At 33.0% G+C, this 17,247-nt stretch overlaps 1 protein-coding gene across 3 annotated transcripts in view; it reads right to left on the reverse strand.

Annotated features, from left to right (window-relative positions):
* Positions 1–17,247, reverse strand: part of tn (tripartite motif containing protein thin) — a 94,317-nt gene that overhangs the window by 44,320 nt on the left and 32,750 nt on the right. The window contains exon 1 of one of the 3 annotated variants that reach the window (XM_072526872.1): positions 5,968–6,169. The exons of the other annotated variants lie outside the window; for them this stretch is intronic. The gene's annotated coding sequence lies outside the window, so the exon portion shown is untranslated. Of the gene's footprint in view, positions 1–5,967; positions 6,170–17,247 lie in introns of those variants that run through there. 3 annotated transcript variants of the gene reach the window in all.

Below are 17,247 nucleotides of genomic sequence, written 5' to 3' on the forward strand. Positions count from 1 at the left end.
GAATCTGCTTATTATAAACAAAAGAATAAATTAGTTTCATATAAAAATGATTTTTTTTATTTGTTGAAAAACTGCTATAAATAAACAGTTCGATATAAACTTGGGGTAATCTTTTTACTATAATATTGGAGCATCCTATCCTTTCGATTAAAAAATGATTCAGCTTGTGGATAAAAAATAAACAATGTGTTTCTAACATTAAAGTTTAGACGTTTGTCAAGTCTATATATTTCGAAACGCAACAGCTTCTTCCCCCTCCATTGCTCCCGTGAGTTTCAAAGCCGGCCGATTTTGGGAACCACATTTTGAAGCTTTGTGAACGATTCTGTCTTAATTATTATAAACAAATTTGCTATCAATTTAAAACAAACAGACAGTAACTTCGTTCCAAATTGTCCTAGGACAACTTTATTCTTTTTAAATTGTGAAAAAATGCAGACAGTCTAAAAATGAAAAAGAAATTTTCTTATAGGCAATGGCTAAAAAGATATTTTAATTGTTTATATGTGAAAAATCAACATGTTTTTGCAAAATTATTTTGCAATATTTAATATTGTTTTTCTTTTTTTTTTAATTATAATAATAGAATGAATCATCTTCTTGGCACTACAAGACCCAACATTGCATGTAATATGAAAATTATACGTTTATTTTTAAAAAAGTTATCAACATTTATAAAAAACCAAAATTTTTGACTTACTTTGCAACTTTCTAAGCAACAAATAAGGATAGAAACATATATAATAAGGATTAAAAAACGCTATTTTGAAGGTTTTTATATATCTTATGAGTTTGTTACTCTCAAATTTGTTTCAAATGCTTCACTTTTTGCTGATAGACGAAAAAAGCGAATATTTACCGTTTTTTGATGTTAATTTGGTAATAACTAATTAAGCCTAAAAAATCGACTGCAGGAAACATATATTTTTCACAAAACAACTGTCGTTTGCCTGGCCGAATCAGTGTCACGAAAAAAAGCTCATTTCCCTGGGCTACAAGCTTAAAAACTAAATTTAATAATACAGGAAATCGACTACAGTAATATTTAAAGCTGCTGTTAAAAGAGGCATAATAGCGAATATGATAGCCAGAGTGATATCTAAAAATCAATAACAGTCATGCTAATTACTAGAAAAACTAAAATATAAGAATAAAAAATATCTGAAAATCCTAAAATTATGGGATTATAAAAATGAGAGATTAAATTCAAGAGAACTAACGCACACTATAGGGACTAGCTTAAATACATCGCATGATGATTTTAATTTTATAAAATATATTCAAAATCTAATCTCATTTAAAGTACATTATTTTCTATTATTACAAGTTTTATATTACCTAATACATACTAGTACTGTTATTGTTTATTCCTTGTTCAATATACCCTTTAGCTTAATCTTCATGATTTGTTTTGAGTCTCATTATTCTTCTGGTACCAATATATATTTCTAATATTTTGTCTTTTATTTATTCATTCAATTTTCTGCATACTTCTTTTTTAAACCTGTCTAATAGCTCTTTTTATTGCATATTGTTATTTAATTTATATTTATGTGCATAATTAATGCTAATATTTTTAGTCATTCTTCAGTTAAATCTGTATAACAAATGTATTTCTTTTTGATTGATTTTTTACTCCAATTCCCAAAATACTAAATAACTGACAGTTAACGATTATTAATTCTTGTGCGAGCTAGACATCCTAAAAAAATATAATAAAGTATTTTGACCCTAGTTAATTTTGGCTCTCTCCCAAATAGAAACTGAAGTGCTTAATGGTGTTTAAATCAAAGTTGGCCAAGAAGTGTCAAAAACGTATTATGTAATATTAAAGTTACCATACTGAATTATCTAAAACTGATTAAATATCACTGAAATAATAAATAATGGTAAATTGAAAAGCTGTAGATAAAAACTGGGAAAATAGCACTATATTTAAATTCATAAGATTCTAACGCATCTTCTGGTATGAGAATTAGAAATATTTAATACCTGGAAATACACAGAGGGTGCAACTGCATATTTTCTTCACCAGTCAGGACGTCACGGCATTAAGTTTGTTTGAGTTGATTGCAAACAACTAACAATAGCAACGAAACAAATCAAAGATATAAATGAAAGCTGGGAAAAACTTATAATCACCAAAATTAATATCAAAAAACACCATGATTTAGAAAAGAAATAAAACAGGAATGTAAAGAAAAACGAGAGGCCTACCTGAAGTATAAAAAATTTAAAAATACTCCAGAGTGCAGAGTAGACTATAGAAGAATAACAAATGAAATAAAGGAGGTGATAAGAAGAACAAAAACTTTAAATTACGAGAAGTTTACCAAAAAAAATGGAAAGCTACTTCTACGGTGCACAAAAACAAATATGGAGATTTATAAGGAATCAACTCAAGGAAATGGAAGAATTAAAGGTAGAAAATAACATACCAGTAAACCAATGGGAAAGTTACTTAACGACACTATTTAAAGGGAAGGAAGAAAGTTCTAAACTTCCTGAATTAAGATACGAAATAGAAATCAATCGACACAAGGTTAAGACAGCCATAAATTCGCTAAAAAACAGGAAGTCATCGGGACAAGACGGAATAACTAATGACCTCCTGAAATATGGAAGAGTAATTATATGCTAGAGATGACAAAACTTGCCAAAAAAATAATTTTAAAATGCAAGATATCCGACGCATGGAAAAATAGCATTGTGATATCATGTCCAAAATAGAAGACAAAGAAGATCCCAATAACTATATGAGTATAAATCTAGTGAATATTGCATTCAAGCTTACTATAAAAGTCTTATCAGAATCAATAAATTTCTAACTATATCAGAAGAACAAAAGCTGCATTGGTACAAAGGTATATCAAAGAAAAGCCCATTGAATATAATAAACTGGAAAATCTATACCTCGTATACCTAACAAAGGCTATCGATTGCATCCAAGTCGAAGATGTTTTCCATCTTTTATGTAAAAAAAAATAAACCTATGAATATTATACAAATCATCGAAAACATCTACTCCCATAATCGAACGTAGGCAAAGATAAATGGAAAACTAACACAGCTTATACCTGTATAAAGCGAAACCAGGTGATTGATCAAGCACACTGCTATTTAATATAATAATGGACGAAATAAGTATTTAGGAGGACGAGGACTTATGGATATAAGTAAGCAACTAGAAAAACACATTACTAATTTATGAACTTATTTTCAGGTGCAGGCTGAGACATCTACTCTACATCGCGCGATTTATGCAGTAGATGATACAACACCGATCAAACTGAGGAAACCAGAAATGTGCATAAACCATCTTACTAAGGTCGAAAAAGTCAAGACCACGTCGACAATAAAGCGTCGAACTATTGGCTGACACCAGGAAAGTTGTTCCCTAAAACAGAGGGTTCATTACTCGCCATTCAGGATCAAGGTTATACCAACCAAAAATTACCTGAAATATACCATCAAAGACCCTCAGGTTCAAAATGACAAATGCCGATATGGATGTCAAGTTCAAGAAACCATCCAACACCTTACCGGGGGCTGCCAGGTATTTGCTGCAAGTGAATATAAGAAATGGCACGACTCAGTAGGAAAGACTTCTCCAAACAAATCACCTTTCATATTATCAATACGTTTCTCAAAGTATACCTGAGAATAATAACTACAAGCTATACTGGGACCGCACTGTGCTCACAGACCAAACAGTGGCACATAATAGACCAGATCTCATACTAGTTAATAAACTAAAGAGACAAACAACACTAATTGATGTGGCGATACCCAACAACAATAATCTTCGTGTTAAACAAAACAGGGAGACCAAGTACAGGGATCTGGAAATTCAAATACAAAGACAGTGGATAATGAAAAGTACCCAGACAATACCTATTATTCTCTCTACTACTGGAGTCATTCCGAAGAACCTCCTAGAAAACATAAGAAAGCTAGGTCTGAATGAACATCTCTACAAGACCATGCAGAAAGCTGTACTTCTCTCAACGTCCAGATGTATACGAAAATTTTTGGGAGATACTCCAGCAGCATATTAAGTCACCTAGGGCTCGATAACACGGAAAGAGTCCCACCACAGCTCAATCCTTTTGATACCGTAGGTATCTGGGATGAGTGAATTTTCCCCTTAGAGGGAATGTGAGCCGTATGGCTAAATCTGGACGAAATAATATAAGAAGTATGTCAGGGTCGTGATTACATATTGGTAAACAGAGAGATCCAAATAATATGCTATGTAGACGACGCTGCACTTGTCACCGTCACAGAAGATGATCTCCAAAAATTAACGCACATTTTCAATAAAACAAGCAAAAAATACAATATGATAATCTCAGTAGAAAAAGTTAAATGTATGACAACATCGAAATATTCACCACGATGTAAAATTGAAATCGACAGTAAAATAATAAGAAAGAACATGTAGTTCAAATATCTGGGAATATATATATAACTAGTTATGGAGATATTGAAGAAGAAGTTCGACAACAAGTTTCGAGAGCAAATAAAGTGTCGGGAACACTTAATATACAGTGTGAAAAAATAAGCATCTAAAACAAGACACTTAACAAAAATTTATAAAACAGCAGACCTATAATAACATACACCGCGAAGAAAGTTCAGAAGACTTCGAAGAGTATCAGGGAAAATCTAATGGATAGAAAGAGAAGCGAGAACATAAAATAAAATAAGAAGGGTATGTAATGCAGAAGACATAAATACAAGGGTAAAACGGAAGCAGGAATGGAACGAACACAGTAAAAAAGGTCCCGATACTAATCACCAAATGGTCGAAGAAGGAAGAATTATTGAAAGACCAAGGGAGAGACGGTGTGATATTTTAAACAATGCAGAAGGCTAATATCGAAGAAGAAACTGGCTCTATATATATACGAAAAAAATTAAATCCATGTCTCTATAGGTTTAAAGAACCCTTTTAGAAAATTCAAGATCACATAAAATTCCGAGGGAGCTAGAATAACAAGTAATTGACAGCACTAGAAAAAAAGTGGAAAACAAGTATGAAACAAGATGAAAGTATCTATCATTCGAATTATATTTAAAAATGCGTCAGCTTTATATTTAACGGTACGAAAAGGAAACTTAAGAACGTGGAAAGGATAATAAAAATATAATATTTGAAATAAGAAAATAAGACAAGTTTTATTTTATCCTTTGGCAAAAACTAATGTATCCTGTGTCCTAATGTGTCCTATCTTCCACAAATGAAAAAAATATATTTGTTACGATTAATTCAGGACAAGATAGAGAAAGCATAAGAGAAAATGTAAAAAAAAACATGACCAAATCTAACGGGCTCTCTTAGAATAATGGGCTACGGATAATGGGCTTTCTTAGAATTCCATATCTTTTGGAGTCAGTTATAGATAGAAGAAAAAACATAAAGATATTAGTTGCAGTATTCAGAGACCAAAGAAGACAAACGGCCCCTTTGAAATGTACAATCTACAAATGCAGGGAAAGGCCAGGGAACAAGCAAAACCAATGACTTATTAAAATTGGCTGCTTAGAGGCTAACACACAAAATGTTATTACAAACAATAATGATATAATGTAATTGTTGAGATATTAATTATATATACAAGAAGTAAAAACCTGAGAGGATTTAGAACACAAAGAGAGTATTAGAAATAACCTGAAAAATATGGATCGAAAAATAACATAAATTTGTTTATGGATATAAACATGTGTGGGGTGAAGAAAGAATCCTAAGGAAGTCATTTTTGAAAATTTTAAAACTCGCATGTAATATAGACAACGAAAGCAAGAACAAAGACAACAGCAAATCCATTTTTTATTTGATACTAGCATATTATGGAGAATTAGTATTTATTAATTAAAAGATTTATAATACGCTATAATATTGAACTTTATTTTAATGGTGTATTAATGTAGTGTTAGATATTAAGCAAAAACACAACGACAAACCTTAATATATCCCTTTCTAAATCTCCAAATGTATCACCAAATAAGCAACATCACAAAAGAGAAGTTAAAACAATTCGAGTGCAATTGTTCAAATATCAATCTCAGTCTTGCATGTAGGTAAAACTAACTCAATAGATTAAAAATAGCCACGCGCCGGGTAATCACTTCATGTGCGTTTATTTTAGGATTCTCTAGATTGTACTGAGAGCATGTCGAATTTTTCCAACGTATATATTCCCCATTCGCGATTTTCGAAAAAATTGAAAATTTGGAAGAGGAACCGCAACTGTGACGTAAAAACAACGTGTTTGTTTCGTGGCAGCTGAGTAGTTTTTGTTAGCGCTGACTCCATTCTGATTCACAACAAGGCCGTATCAATGAGGAGGGTATTAAAAGAAAATTTATCGAAACTTGACCATGAAACTTTTTTGATTCAGTGAATACAGAGTTTTAGAAACATTTTCAAGCTTGCTGTCAAGATATTACTAAATACTTGGAACATTGATAATGGCTCCGTCCATTGCAGCTAGAAAAATTTAATAAATAAAAGACTAAAATATAAATCAATATTAGCAAAAACAGTTTGCAGAAAATTAAGCTTTTTGTAAAATAAATGCATACAGAGCGGTGCAATAAAATGTGAAAATAATGTAACTGCACATTTTTGATGTGAAAATTACTACAACTATAATTAGAATTCTAGATTTTGCCATAATAACATGCATTACTCAATGTAACGTTACAATTACTTTAGATTTATTAATAAATGTTTAACCAAATAATTATTGAAAATCATTTGAACCGCATATTTTTTCTTTGTTGAAAAGAAACTCGAATATGATGTATAAACTAGAAATAACCAGTGTACTAGAAGACAAAATTGATTTGACACCAAGCAGAGACGAAAGTACTGAGGAAAACTGGACGAAGATGGAAGATATTAAAGACCATTAAGGAAACAAAATTGGTTGCAGTAAAAACAAGAAGAAAACAAGGGTGGATGACACACGAAATACTGAGACTTATGAACCAAAGAAGAGAAGTCAGAAATAAGATGAAAACGAATGCAAGAGGATTGTTCACCTGCACAATAACAAAACAAATAAACAAACGGAAACAATTATGCCAAATATTAGAAGACAAAAACAGACACAGACTATTAGGTATCAATGAACAGTTAAAAGAATGGTAAAACTACATTTCTGAATTATTTTAAAGATAAAAGAATAGAATACTACACAATGATTGCCATAACAGGTCCATCTACAATAGAAAATTAGGATACATGATCAATACAAACGGCAAAAAATGGAAAAGCACTTAGCGCCGATGAAGTGAGTGCTGAAGTGCTAAAGTTTTTGGGAGAAAATTGGATTAGAGTACTGTATACTCTTCAACTAAATTTATGACACTGGAATATTACCAACTGATTGGTTTAAGTTGACATTTGTGATTATCGGACAATAAGTCTTGTCTAATTGTATTAATTAACTATCGGAGTTTAACAATTATTCAAATGTTTATTTATAGGTACTGGTATTATTTTTTATGTCGAATAAAGTAAATGTAAAATTTATCAATTAATTTTAATATTGTGTGTGTTTGTTAATTAAAGTGTAAACGGTACCTGTGACGATAAATTAATCTTCTTCTTTCCAGTGCTCTGGACTATGTAAAATCTCTGGACTGGTTGGACCGCGTCTGTTCACACGGGGGTGGATATTTACACAAACTGGAGTTATTTTTCATACAGAGGTTATACTAATACTGAGTCTGAATACGCCAAAATAAGTTCACGTCCCTAACATACATTTTGAAGATTTTCCTGCGAGTAATACATAGCAGAATATACAGGATATTCGAGAAGATAATTAAAAATGCTTAGTTCGGATTTAGGTGTGGCTAGGGTATGAGAGAGGCCTTGTTCAGTATCCAAGTACTAATACAGAGATATAAATCAAAATGTATACTTCAGATTAATTGAACTTGAAACTGCTTTTGACAAGGTCCTACATAACAAAATGCGGAAATATTGCCAACAGCTGAATTGGACGATAAAAATTTACAAATAGCTACAAATCAACACTAGCATCGACTGGCAAGAATAAAAATTGAACAAAAACTGGATGAAATAAATATAAAAAAAAGGTGAGGCGATACCTTAGTGCTGGCTAATTGCAGTTAAGACATTCAAAATCTAATAAACAAAATAAACCACATCTGTCATCAGTATGGATTAACACTCAGCCTTAAGAAAACTATATGCTGAAAGCAAAAGCATACAAGAGTGCGGTAAGGTCTGCGTTAGTGTATGGTGTTGAAAGAAACCTCAGGAAAAGAGAACATGAAGGTAGCTAAACTGAAAATGATACGATGGATGTTGAATAAGACTAAAAGGGTAAAGATAATTAAGGAAAAGCAGTAATTAGGGAAAGAGCTGGGCTAACTACAATCTCAAAAAAGGTTCAAGTACAACGACTGCAATGGTTTGGTCAAGTCAGATATAAAAATGAGAACTATGTGTGATAAAATGTAGAGCTCTTAGAATATGAGGATTAAAGAAAGAGAAGTAACCCCGAGGAGAAGATGGAGGGACTGTGTGTCAGAGGAATTAAGATAGAAAGATTTAAATCACAAATACTCCATGGACAGAAATAAGTGGCGAAAAAGAGTAAGAAACGGCGACCCCTGGAAAGGGAAAAGCTGAGGAAGAAGAATAACAAGTTACCAAAACTAAATATATGATAGAAAATAGATATTGAAGATGTAGATACTGCATTAAGACGTTATCAGGCATTGTGTCAAAAAGGCCGATCACTTGCTTGATGGATCTAAGTGACCGCTGACCCACTAACAGGTCTATTTCAAATCAATAGTTTGCAGAACATAACAGACTAATTGGGATGCCAACACTAATTCCCATTCAATTGCGAAAATCCGAACTGGGTGTTGCTTATGTCGTGATTCAATTTTGTTTATATATGGTTATGTAAAACTTTTCCATCCAGGTATCCAGTAATTCTCCAGTTTTATAGACCCCATTAAATAGTTCAGTAAGCATACAAACATCATTTTCATTAAGCAACTTTTGGTAGTTACCGAAAGTCGGGTCCAGAAAAACATTCATTTTAATTTTAGGGGTATGCATTTGTAGCATTATTATTATTTTTGAAAGAGGAGTACAGCCAATGACTGACTCGCTTAGGGGCGGATACACGGGGGGTGAAAAAAAAGGAAATTCCCCCCCTAAGAAGGTTAAAAATTAAAGAAAACTTTACGTCTTTCATGTAGTTTGGGTTTATTTTTTACATCTTTTGTTTGGTATTTCACTGGAAGTTGCCCCCCCCCCCCAAAGCCAAATGTCTAGATCCATCACTGGAGTTACTTGTGTTTTTGTTTACCAACATTCCAACTCCATGTGGATGGGTTTGGTGATTGTATTTCTAGAATAATAAAATGTACAATTGTTTATTGCATATTCTCAGTTATCAGGCCACCTGACTTCACAAACACCAAGAATGTCTATGTTTGTTTTTTCCATTTCTTTTGCCAGATTGTGCAACTTTCCAACCTGAAAAATACTTGGAACGTTCCATGTTCATATCTTTAAATTTTTTCTCGCTAGGATTCTTAGTACCATCTGGCCATTAAAAGTCTGCCGGGACCTGAGTCGGAGTACTTTCCCGTTATTTTCTTCAACGCAGTAGTAACCCAACCGGTTGTATCAATGATTCGGACTGGGTGATTTTCGCCTTTACTGCTTGATTCCTTAGCATAATTTATTTAATTAGAAGGCTACAAAAGAAAATAGTGTAATATCGAAATGAATTACAAACAATAAAAACTACGAGTCAACTTGAACAAAATTGTCTAATATCGGGTATTAGGCCCTAAAATATCAATAACCGTTTGCATACGATTTGGAAGGGAAAGAAACACATTTTTGAATAAGTACTTGAGGAATACGTTCATATTCTTCACAAATCATGTATTGAAGTTCTGCAAAACTTTCTGGCTGACCTGCTTGACTTCTAACCCTAGGATGAAGTTCATCCCAAAGATGTTCGATGATATTAAAATCAGGGCTGCAGGCTGGTTATTCTAGAGTATTAATTCTTACTTCGTCCAAGTAATTTGTCACGATTCTTGCAGTATGCGGCCGTGCATTATCAGGCATAAAGACGAAATTGTCCTCAATAAATGGACCAAATGAAAGTACTGCTTCTGCCAAAACATCCTCTATATACTGGTGAGCATTCAAAGAGCCATTGATCAAAATAAGTTCAGTTCGAGCTTCAAATGAGATTCCAACCCAAACCATGACACCATCACCGCCAAACTTTCTTCTCTGGGACATGCAATCTTTCATTTCTTCGTCTCCAAATCCTCTGTAGGCCATCGCCAGACTTCAAACAGAACTGCGATTCATCAGTAAAGAGAATTATGCTAAAATCCTGTATATCCCAGTGTTGATATTGTAGAGCAAAAATTAATCGATTCCTACAGTAACTGACTTGTAATTCGGGAACAATAGCCGGCCTTCTTGCCATTAGTCCTCTTTCATTGAGGCGTCTTCTAACCGCTCGCGCTCTCTCACTTACATTCAAATTTCTAACCTCCTGCAGACGGTTTCTTGCAGCAATTGCAGTGGAATGGCGATTTCTTAAAAGTTTCATCACAATAAAACGATCATCTCTTTACGAGGTAACTCTTCTACGATCGGAACCAGGTCGACGTGAGTATGTACCAGTCTCTATAAAGCGGTGGGAAGTACTGTAGTTCTCGGAATACCTAAAGTTTCGGATACATGAACTTGACTTCTTCCGTCTTGTAGCAATGCAATAATTCTAGAAAAATCTAGTGTAGATAACACCATATCTTAATTATTCGCTAAGTCGAAATCCACTTTTGAAAAGCTAAATTACTGTTTAATTAAATGTTTTCAACTTAGAAGATAATCAGCGACTACAGAAAACAACAACATATACGTCAAAATTGTCAAAAACAAGCATACATGATCGCAATAAATATTTAAATTGAGACGCAATATGAAACAGTGCATAAAACTTCCAATGAATTTTTATTTTCGAAAATTTATAGGGTGGCCACTTTTTTTGCCGTTCAGTGTATATGTAGAGTTGCTTCATCATCTCCATTGTATTGTTGATCAACATAATTATAAATAATTTTACTCATAAATTAAAATCCAACAGATTGAGTATTTTCACGCGCCTCTGTTCAGATATAATATTAAAAATACCCATGACGAAGGTTTATTTTATATACAGGTAAATATAGACTTGAGTTCCTTGAGGAGACGCTAGGAGAGGGGAGTCGCCTGTGTTATTTTGTATTTTCATTTGATGAGGTTAAACCCACTTGTGAGAAAATACAGTGTGTCCCTCTTTTGAAGGTTTAACAACCTTCGACGGAATGTGGACTGCTTTTTTCTTTACGAATTGAGCACAAAGAACTTTTATCTTTAGTGCTCAGCGCTTTTAATGTAATTTGAGAAAAACGACATTAGACAAAGACTTTGTTTACTGCTTGTTTTAAATTTAGCAAGTTATACAAAGACAGATACGCTGAAACACATCGCAGAAAACATTTTTTTTATAAAAAAACATACAAAATCGACGGCTTTAAATGTCAAAAATGAAAAGTGTAATGTAACAATAGTATTATACAGTTCGTTAAAATACAATATTAAAACAAACCCATTGGTGATTATATCGCAAAACCTACATTTACTTCATTTCTATAGCCTCTTTTTGTTAACACCCATTATTCGCATCCAAAAGTTAATACAGACCTATTATAGATATTGAATTAAATAATAAAATCCGTAAACTAATTTTCGAAACCAAATTCAGAACTTTGCTTTATTCTGTGCCTTCTAAGAATTGCAAGGCAAAAGAGACGTTGATAAAGATGCTATTAGAGACATGGGGAATCTAAAAATTGCATTAAACAACATATCTCCTCAACTAAGCAAAATTCGACGAGATTAATAAAAACCTAAATAAAAACCTTCTCGCAGCAGGACTGCAGGTCGTAAAGAAAACAAGGACTAAAGAAGACAAAATAAGCAATGAAACTAAACAGCTAATCACGGAAAGAAGACAACTACTAGCGCAAAACAAACGCCATACTCAAGAATACAGAGAACTTAATAAAACAATTAGAAAAGAACTAAAACGCGACATACAAAAACGGAACGAGAACTTAATAGAGCGAGTCATTGAAAACAACAGAGTCTTAAAATGTCTAAGACCCGCACTGGGAGTTCAAAAAATAATCAAACTTAAAGACGCCAACAATAAGGAAGCGAAGGACAAATATAAAATAACAAATATTGTCGAAGACTTCTACACATTCTTGTACAGCTCGCAAGGCCAGCCTAATGAAACAACAAAGGAGAACGTCAAAAGAAAAATAAAAAACGTGGGATCAGAAGTACTACCAAATATAAAGGGATTCGAAATATAAAGAGCTTTAAAAGAGCTAAAAAATAATAAAGCTCCAGGACACGACATATAATTGCCGAGCTCTTGAAAACAAGCAAGACATTAACAATACCTGTACTAACAGAGCTATTTAATAGATGTCTCCATAATAGCAAAATCCCTAAAGACTGGAACGAGAGTCTAGTAATACTCTTACACAAAAAAGGGGACAAATGTGATCTACAGAATTATAGACCTATATCGTTGCTCAGTCAAGTATACAAACTATTTATGAGAATTATTAACAACCAGTTAACCTACAAAATGGACAATTACCAACCGGTTGAACAGGCTGGCTTCCGCAAAGGATATAGTACATCAGACCATCTGGTGACAATGAGAACATTGATAGAGAAAGCAAATGAATACCAACTACCCGTATTTCTTGCCTTAGTCGACTAGGAAAAGGCGTTTGATAGTATCGAGATGTGGGCCATAGAACAAGCTATTAATAATTGTAGAATAGATTCGAGATATAGGCAACTAATACATAATATATATGAAAATGCAACTATGATCGTACAACTAGACGAAAATACAAATCCCATCCCCATTATATGAGGAGTGAGACAAGGAGACGTAATATCGCCAAAGCTTTTCAACCTAGCCCTAGAAGACGTCTTCAAAACTACAAATTGGTCAACCTATGGCATTAACGTTAATGGCAACAAGTTAAACCACCTCAGATTCGCTGACGACGTAGTGATTATAGAGAGCACATTCGAGGAACTGCAAATTATGATGGGGGAACTAGCAGCCAGCTCCCAATACGTCGGTCTAAAAATGAATGTGAAAAAAACAAAAATAATGACAAACACAGATGACCCCAGACGTATACCTATAAATGGCAGTGAGATAGAACAAATCCAGGAATATATCTACCTAGGCCAAATCCTGAGACTTGACAAAGAGAACCAAAGTGCGGAAATTACTAGAAGAGCAAGACTAGCATGGTCAGGATTTGGAAAACTTAGTTGGATACTTAAGAACCGCAAAATACCCCAATACTTAAGGAGCCAAGTATTCAACCAATACATCCTTCCTATCATGACATATGGATGTCAAACCTGAACCCTAACCAAGGCAAACATGAATAAACTAGCCACAACAGAAAGAACAATGGAAAGAGCAATGTTAGGTATACGACTGTCAGATAAAAAGAGGAACGACTGGATAAGATCCAAAACAAAAGTCGAGGACATAGCAACAAAAATTGACAAACTTAAATGGAGCTTCGCGGGCCACACTGCTAGACAAAAAGACCAACGTTGGAATACTACAATACAAAGTTAGAGACCTTACGAAAGTAAACGACCAAGAGGAAGACCACAGATGAGATGGGTTGATGATATTAAAAGAATAGCCGGAACGAATTGGAAATATGTTGCTCAGGATAGAGACCGATGGAAGGAGTTGGGAGAGGCCTATGTCCAAACATGGACGACAGAAGGCTAAGAAGAAGCAAAATTCTTAGCGAATTGGTTTCTAGTACTCGTGCAGATATATTGTGGAATGCAATTTTTAGATTCCCCATGTCTCTCATAACATCTTTATCAACGTCTGTTTTGCCTTGCAATTCTTGGAAGGCACAGATTAAAGCAAAGTTCTGAATTTGGTTTCGAAAATTAGTTTACGGATTTTAATATCAGATGTGACTATTTGCGTCTATACGAAGCCATGTTAGGGTTGTTTCCTAAGACAGAAAAGATTTATTTTCACTTTCAGAGCGACTGTGAATACCCGTCTCTGATGATCCCTATTAGGGTGAAATACGTATAAGAGGATACACAGACGCACTGTACGTGAAATCAAATCTTAACTGTCTTTTCCTTTTATTCCGATATACTCTCTACGAGTACTAGAAACCAAATTCGCTAAGTTCGCTAAGTTCGCTATTTACTTAGTTGAGGAGACAAGTCGTGGAATGCAATTTTTAGATTCCCCATGTCTCTATTAACATCTGTATCAACGTCTGGTTTGGCTTGCAATTCTTAGAAGGCACAGATTAAAGCAAAGTTCTGAATTTGGTTTCGAAAATTAGTTTACGGATTTTAATATCAGATGTGGCTATTATAGTCATTATAGATATAAGCCATGTTAGGGTTGCTTCCTAGGTCAGAAAATATTTATTTCCATTTTCAGAGCAACTGTGAAAGCCGTTCTAAAGAGGCCTATTGGGCCGAAATACGTATAAGCGGATGTACAGGCGCCCTGTACGTGAAATCAAATCTTAACTGTCTTTTCCTTTTTCAATTAAATATATTTTTGTGTGTCTAAAAATTTTGTTCTTGCTTATAAATTTGAAGTTCATTGGATGCTTCTAAGCTGATTTATATTCGCTCGTTGATCTCTATATTCTATTTGTCTTCTACTGTCATAACTTTTGTTTTATTGTTGTTAATTGGTATTCCACACTCGTTTAGAATCTTATTTCATATTTCAAGTTTTTCTGTAATTGCTTCTCGTTCTCCGACAGAATTAATACGCAATCTGCAAATGTTCCTTCCAAAATGTTTACTTTTCTTAAGTTTCTACATCCTACATGCATTTTTCTTGTTTTTAAGTGACAGTATTTTATCTATATAAATTATGATTATTGTTGGGATCAAGCCTTCTCCTTGTCTCACACCTTCTTTCGTTGAAAATGATTTCGATTGCCTTTTTTGACTGATAACACGATTATAATTCTATGTGTTCTTCATTATTCTTATCATTTTATTAGTAATTTCTCTTTTTTTTTTCAATATTGTCAAAAATTTTTCTCGTAGTTATTTGTCAAAGCCTTTACAAGATCTATCAATTCTATTTACACAGTTTTTCTTTTTGTTGATATTTCTCTAGTGGAATTTTTAGCTAAAATCAGTTATTAGTATTATTGTCACTATTTTCATAGCAATGTTTAGCTGCAAGTGTTATTCCTCTGTAATTATTACATTATTTTTTTAACATCCCATAATATCTTATCAATCCCATCTGCCAATTCTTTGGAACCTGTTCTTTCTTTCAAGCTATTTTATGTATGTTTAGTTGTACTTTTGTTGCTTTTTTCCCATATTTTGTTATTATTTCTATTGTTCTTTTACCTGGTGCATTCTCATTTTAACTATCTGAATGCGTCGTTAACTTCTTCGATGATTAACTGTTCTTCTTTATTTTCTTCTATTGTTTTTTCAGCTATTTCTTCTGCTTCATATCTCATATATGTTAGCTATTAGTATTAAACAGGTCTTGAAAATCTTTATTCCATCTATTCCGTATTTAATTTTTATCTGTTAGTATTTTTCTTGTTATCTTTCATATACTTTTGCCAGTGTATTATTGATTTTTGTTTGGATGTTATTAAAAATATGAATATCTTATTTTATTTTTTACATCATACAATTTCCCGCATTACACTTTTAAATAAATGTCAGTTCATCCCTTTTAAAGGACAATAACGTTATTCTGACGCACATACTTTTATTTCAAAACATGATTCTCAGGATATATGAATCATATATTAATATACCTTCATTTATAACAGATACCTCACCATATCACGAAATATAAAAGTCAACAGTCAGTGCCAACAAAATTTATTTTTCAAAAAAGTTTTTTGACCGAGTTGGTCTAATAATGTCATTTACAAAAATATTCACGACTCGTCATAAAACAGATTGTGTTTAATAGAGGAGGTTTAAAAGTTGTTCAATTTTTTAAAACGTTTTTGACAAATTATACTTAATTTTACATAAATAGTTTAGTATCTTGTTACAAAACTGAAAAATTGTGTAGTACGAAGTCTGAAACTAATTATTAAACTTGTGCTAAAGTATTGGATGTATGTCTTATTTGGATAGATGTTATTTATTTTGTTGAACAACTTTTTTGACATCTAATTTTTGATTCTTTTATTTCCATTTTTCACTTTTGTGATTGAAAAAAATCTGATTTTCCTTAGTCAACCTTTTTATTGATCCAATTAGAGATTACTGATTAACTGAGTTACTTTTTAACTTCTTAATTTCCAGATTATCATTTGAGAATGATAATCTGGAAATGTTGATATCTCTTTGACATTAGGATAGTTCTCTCTTAGGATGCGGTTGCTCAACTTTTGACAATAGAATTAGGTATTTTCGTTATCTGGTATATATCTACAGCTAGTCCTGCCATAAATAATACTGATACTATTATATCTTATACTACTTATACTAAGTGTAAATGTTAAAAAAAGTGTAAACGCGGTTTGTATGGCCGAAAAACTGAACGCAGCTAAAAGTTATGTTGACATTGATTTGTACACTGTAAACACGCCAAAACATTCCAGTCTAGTTTGAGCCGTTACCATAAAGTGGACAAACAAAGAGAACCGCATTGCTCCCATTGCTCTTCATAAGTGCGGAATAGAAAAAGCTCGTATTTTTGAACTACAAAAACTGTTAAATACTACACGTATTTTTGTGTATGGTACTGTTAAGTTGTTTTTGGGAGAAAGCGATTGTAAAAGATCCGGCTGGCCGTGAGGGGCTCGTACACCAGAGGATATTAAGAGAATTAAAGTGCAGGTAACACGTAAACGTTAACACTAACGTAAACGTAAAGAAATTACGTTTACGGCCACTATACCTTTTAACTGTGAAGTGTAAAACGGTAAAACGTTAACGTCTAACGTGTGTTTCTAACCTTACTTTTACTCAGATTTGTTGTGGATTGTTTACAAATTTGAATGATTAGACAGTGTCCTTTTATATTTTTTTCCTGGTTTAGGTAGATTTTTTATGAAATATTTTGA

This window comes from Diabrotica undecimpunctata, chromosome 3 (genome assembly GCF_040954645.1).
Source record: "Diabrotica undecimpunctata isolate CICGRU chromosome 3, icDiaUnde3, whole genome shotgun sequence".
Lineage (NCBI taxonomy): Eukaryota > Metazoa > Arthropoda > Insecta > Coleoptera > Chrysomelidae > Diabrotica > Diabrotica undecimpunctata.